The sequence below is a fragment of the Trachypithecus francoisi genome, unplaced genomic scaffold (genome assembly GCF_009764315.1).
Source record: "Trachypithecus francoisi isolate TF-2019V2 unplaced genomic scaffold, Tfra_2.0 Lachesis_group13, whole genome shotgun sequence".
NCBI classification, from domain to species: domain Eukaryota; kingdom Metazoa; phylum Chordata; class Mammalia; order Primates; family Cercopithecidae; genus Trachypithecus; species Trachypithecus francoisi.
In genome coordinates, this window is record NW_022681458.1 from 25,095,240 (window position 1) to 25,101,504 (window position 6,265).

The following is a 6,265-nucleotide window of genomic DNA, read 5'->3' on the forward strand; positions in this document are numbered from 1 at the left end:
AACATTTTAATAATTCCAAGTTATTAAAAAATTAAGGTTCTTATAGTAGAGGGTTTATTTTCATAAAGTGGGCTGTTCCCAGGGATTTTTGGGCTTGATTGTGTGTGTGTGTGTGTGTGTGTGTGTGTGTGTGTGTGTGTATGTTTTACCCCATTTCATTTAATTGAGGTGAAAACGACATAATATAAAAATTAACCAGTTTAGCCAGTTGCGGTGGCTCAAGCCTGTAATCCCAGCACTTTGTGAGGCAGAGGTGGGTGGATTGCTTGAGCTCAGGAGTTCAAGACCAGCCTGGGCAACATGGTGAAACCCCATCTCTACAAAAAATACAAAAATTAGCCAGGCATGGTGGCGCATGCCTGTAGTCCCAGCTACTCAGAAGGCTGAGACGGGAGGATCGCTTGAACCTGGGAAGGTTGCAGTGAGCCGAGATCGTGCCACTGCACTCCAGCCTGGGCAAGAGAGTGAGACTCCGTCTCAGAATAAATAAAATAAAATAAAATAAAATAAAATAAACCATTTTAAAACGAATGATCCAGTGGCATTTAGTACATTCACAATGTTGTGTAATCATCTTTGTCTAGTTTCAAAACTTTTTCATCATCCCAAGAAGAAACTCGATACACATTAAGCAGTTGCTCTTCATATTCCATCCCTCTCCCCTGCCCCCAGCAGCCACCAGCTGGAGTTATGTCTCTCTCTATGGATATTTAATGTATATTGAATCATATAATGTGTGACCTTTTGTGTTTAGCTTTTTTCACTTATAATGTTTTTGAGGGTCATCGACGTTGTCACATATGTCAGTACTTCTAGGGAAGAGTTTTCATCATGTTTATGTGGGTGAGACTGCTTCTACTTGTGGACAACTTCCTGAAATTTATTTCTAGAACGTTCCCTCCAAAGGGCCGAAGGCTTACGTGATCATGCCTGGAGGACTTAATCTTATGTTAAAGAAATCTGATAAAAGAATTCCTGGCATTTTGAGAGGAAGGAAATCCTGAGCTTGTGTGACTGCCCACAGGGATGGATTTTGGTGCAGGGATTGCCGGGCAGTGGCTGCTGAGATTGGTGGGCCCTAGATCCTCCCTCCGGAAGGAAGAAGCTGCTGGAAGTGTTGCCAGCCACGGCTCTAGCTGTCAGCCCACATCTGGGACAGCCTCCGCTGAAGAGGGCTGCCTCGGCCAAGGCCATGTTCCCTTCCCCAGTAGCCCTCATCCAAAGACTGATGTTCACGGAGGGGACAGAGAGGGCCAGTTCTCGCTCACCAACTCAGAACAGCTCTAAATTTTCATTCTGTCTTTAGAACTCCCCATAGGGTTGACTGAGGCCCAATCAGTTCCTTTGTGCCCTTCTTTTCCCCAGGTGTTGGTTCCATGCACATTCATAAGAAATCTATATGCTAAATTCCATCTCACAGTTAGCTTTCCTGGGAAGCTAATCGGCAGTACCAGATTTCTGGCCAGTTACGGAGAAGGAAGGAAGGTCTGCACTTCCTCTAAGTTGAGGAGCTTTGCTCTTTGGCTACTGCACTGTCTGTGGGTAGTAGAGGTCTTCTCTCCTAGTTTTACGATTTTTCCCGTTGAGATTTTAAATCAACCTCTTCTGGGTATCAGTGGGGCGGCAGCTAAGGATTTTGCCTTTGTTAATAAGTTTTGCCTTCCTACAAAACCATTCTCCTATGTTGCCATAGGAGAAAACATAAACATTAAAATGAGATGTGCATTTTCATGCATTCTCTTGCTTTTCAGGGATGTCATAGTGCCAGGAATCATGAAAGGGATACTCAAATTTTGCGTCAAACTGTTATGCCAGCACATCTTTATAATACGTTTTCTTTCTTTCTTTTTTTTTGAGACAGAGCCTTGCTCCATTGCCCAGGCTGGAGTGCAATGGTGTGATCTCGGCTCACTGCAACCTCTGCCTCCCGGGTTCAAGCAATTCTTCTGCCTCAGCCTCCCAAGTAGCTGGGATTACAGGGGTGGGCCACCATGCCCAGCTGATTTTTTTTTTTTTTTTTTTTTTTTTGGTTTTTAGAGATGGGGTTTTGCCATGTTGGCCAACCTGGTCTCAAACTCCTAACCTCGGTGATCCACCCACCTCGGCCTCCCAAAATGCTGGGATTACAGGCATGAGCCACCACACCCAGCCAATACATTTTCTATAGGCAAGAAACCGCATTTGTTTAACAACAACTGGACAGGTTCTGCTCTCCCTTGGACTGAGGAGTACTTGTGATAAGTCATTTGGCCTAGGGACAAAAGAGAGGGCACTGTGCCTCCTCTTTTTGTAATTTTTTGTACTTTTTTCTTTCAGACTGAGACTCACTCTGTCGCCCAGGCTGGAGTGCAGTGGTGCGATCTTTCCTCACTGCGACCTCTGCCTCCTGGGTTCAAGCAATTCTCTTGCCTCAGCCTCCTGAGTAGCTGGGATTACAGGTGCCCACCACCACGCCCGGCTAATTTTTGTATTTTCAGTAGAGATGGGATTTCGCCATGTTAGCCAGGCTGGTCTTGAACTCCTGACCTCAAGTGATCTGCCCGCCTCAGCCTCCCAAAGTGCTGGGATTACAAGCCTGAGCTAATGTGCCTGGCCAGCACCTGATCTTCTTACAGGGTATGTAGGAAAGATGTGTGCTATAGGGAGGGGTGGCTCAGTTTAAATTCCCTACCTGAAGTGACAAGACCTTTCTAGATTGAAAACAGCTCATGGAGAGAAGACCCTGCAAGGCTCGGCATGGGAAGGGAGACAAGCGCTTAGAGGCGGACAGTTTCAACTCCACAAACTGGTTCAAAGGGTATTCATGCATATGCTTGAAAGGGCCCTCTACTTTGGTCAAGCAAAATATCTAATATTAAGCATTTATCAATTGGAGAGGCTGGCCAGGTGTGGTGGCTTATACCTGTAATCCCAGCACTTTGGGAGACCAAGGTGGGCAGATCACTTCAGGTCAGGTCAGGCCGAGACAGCATGGCTGACATGGTGAAACCCTGTCTCTACTAAATATATAAAAATTAGCTGGGCATGGTGGTGGGCACCTGTAATCCCAGCTACTCAGGAGGCTGGTGCAGGAGAATCGCTTCAATCCCGGAGGCAGAGGTTGCAGTGAGATGAGATTGTGCCACTGCACTCCAGCCTGGGCAACAGAGAGAGACTCTGACACTGACACACACACACACTGAGACAGAGAGAGAGAAATAAAATGTAAAAACAAAAAGTTTCAATGGTTCATTTAAATTGCTTCCTTTGTATTATTTAAGAAATATATTTAGTGGCTTATACATTTTCCCATGGTTCTTAGGCTAATACATCAAATACCAGTGCTTAATAAGATGAAATGAAATAGTAATACAATAATCAATGCTATTTGGCACATGGTAGCCAAGAAAAGAGAGGACTTACTTATTGCTCAATTTAGCAGTGCCCTAACAGGTTTAGAGTTTAGTTTACAGCTAATTTAAATCTCCCACTTAAATATTACTATGTCCCTGTAAGCTCTAGGCTCATACAGGCATTGTGGCCACAGCAGCTTTCCATTTGTTGAGTAAAAGAAAGCTTCCGAACCTGTTTGAGATCCTTAGCCCCATCTCCAGAGACTGCAGTGAATTTACAATTGGAAGCCAGGAGGTGGCAGCACAGAGGATTATAGGAAGGTTTGTATAGAACCTTTGTAGGAAAGTCTAAGGTTTGTATATAACCTTTGTGGGGAAGCCTACCTGCTGTCTTTACTTTTGTAGAACTTGTCCGGAAGAGTTGCAGGGTTCTGGTCTGTTGATGTATCTCCTGAGTGTTGTGGAGAAAGAAACCATATAAAGGAATGGTGAACTAAAAACCCACAGGCATAAATTCGGTTATCTTTAACACTCAGATGGGGAAGGATCTGGGCTTCACATTGAGGCAAGCCTTCGGTGGCCTTTGATGGCAAATGTGAATGATGCTCAACTTTTCTCCTACTACAGTTTTTGATGCATATTTTCTCCTATTTTGTAACTTTGAGTCACCTTGCATATAGAAAGTGCTTAATAAATGCTTCTTAGAAACTCTGCTTCTGCTTTTTAGAGTTTAATTGAATTAGGAAGCACACCCATGATAGCTGAGTCCAGGCTTATGTTTAATTTTGGTTAGGTTTAATATGGAGAGACTTTGGAGAACACAGAAAACTTGGAATTGTAGGGGGCTTGTCTTCCGGAGGTAGGAAGAGGTTGAATTCCAAATCTCATCTCCAGGGCTGAGACTTGAGACTGTTCTGGGCATCTGGAAAGTGTTTGTTATGGCAGGAGAATTAGCTGTGACAACAGAGTTCGATATAGGAGTATAGTTAGAAATGGAGATATAATTAAAGTGGGAATATTGTTAGATGTAGCAGTATAATTAACCATGGGAGTCTAGTTAGAGATGACAACATAGCTAGCTATAAGAATCTACTTAGAGATGGCAGCATAGTTAATCATAGGAAAGATGGGGGTGAGGTAGGGAAGAAGATATGGTAGGAACCGAAGGATGGGTGACTCAAGGCACAGATGAATACAGAACATTTGAGTTTCATAATTTTCTACTTTTGGCTCTGGGTAGTACACTAAGGATAAGTACTGTTGTTATTATTTTTTTTGAGACAGAGTTTTGTTCGTCACCCAGGCTGGAACACAGTGGCACGATCTCAGCTCACTGCAACCTCCACCTCCCAAGTTCAAGTAATTATCCTGTCTCAGCCTCCTGAGTAGCTGGGATTACAGGTGCCAGCCAGCCACCACACTCAGCTAATTTTTCTAATTTTTGTGTTTTTAGCAGAGACGGGGTTTCACCATGTTGGCCAGGCTGGCATTGAACTCCTGACCACCTGCGCTGGCTTTCCAACGTGTTGGGAGTATAGGCATGAGGCACCACACTTGGCCAAGTACTGTTTATTTTTCTTCTTTGCATTGCAGAAGAGGTTGAGCACAGTGCCATGCTTACACAGTTCATAATAAATACTTGTTGAGTTGAATCGTTTCAGATGGTCACAGTTGCCTATGGAAGGTGATGGGGTTGGATCTGACTAAAGTATGAATACTTAACAATAATTGCAGCTAATGTTTATGCAGTGCTTCCCATTTCCCATGAAACTGTACTAAGGGCTTTCTGTGTATTATTTCACCCAATCCTGACAGCAGCCACAGGGAGGCACTCTCATGCCAAAGGCTATACTCTAAACAACCCCGCCAGTGGTTCATAAATTTGACATGCCTCAGAATTCCCAAGCCTCTGGAGCTTGGGAGCCTTTTAAAAACGCAGATTTGGCTGGGTACAGTGGTTCATGCCTGTAATCCCAGCACTTTGGGAGGCCGAGGTGGGTGGATCGCCTGAGCTCAGGAGTTCGAGACCAGCCCAGGCAACATGGTGAAACTCCATCTCTACAAACAAACAAACAAAAAACCAAAATATTAGCTGGTTGTTGTCGTGCATGCCTGTGGTCCCAGCTACTCAGGAGGCTGAGATTGGAGAACTGCTTGAGCCCAGGAGATAGAGGTTGCAGTGAGCCGAGATCGCACTGCTACACTCCAACCTGGGTGACAGAGTGAGACCGCATCTCAAAAAAGCCCAAAAAGCCCGAGAAATGGTATAAAACACAGATTCTCGGGCCCCTACCAAAGAACATCAATTCAAATGATGTCAAATAGGGCCCAGGAATCTGGAGTTTGGGTAAGCATCCCTAGGGATCCTAGTGCCAGGTCTTTAGGGTCATCGCTCTGTGAGAAACTCTGCTTCTGCCGACAGTCTCAGATGAGAGTCCCTTTACATTCAGTGAAATCATTTCTCTCTGTCTGTTTGGTTTGGGGGTAGATGTTGGTGAGGTCACCAGTTTTCTATCTGAATTTTTAAGGGACGCAGTGGGAGTCTGACGTTCCTCTTGCAGAGAGCTCCTGTAGTGTTTTGTGGGGCTTTGGCCCCACAGGACTATTCCCTGTGGAGTCCTTTCTGTCCATTCTAGATGGCGGTCCTCCTTGGATACACACATCCTGCTTGAAACAGTGCATTGGCAGCTGCCATTACCGAGAGTAGTGGATGTTTTCTCTGGCCCTGCCAGGATCCATTCCCCTTTTTGTGTTTCCAGTTGATTTTCCTTTGGAAATGAGACTTTTCCCACGCTTAGCCCTTTCCTGTCTCCCCAGTTCCTCTTCACTTGAGCTCTGCAAGGGTGTGCATGAGACTAGAATCTGCTAGGGAGATGTATTTCCTCCCTCTGAGCAGAGCAATTGGTTCTATTTGGGCCCAGGAGAGTCAAGGC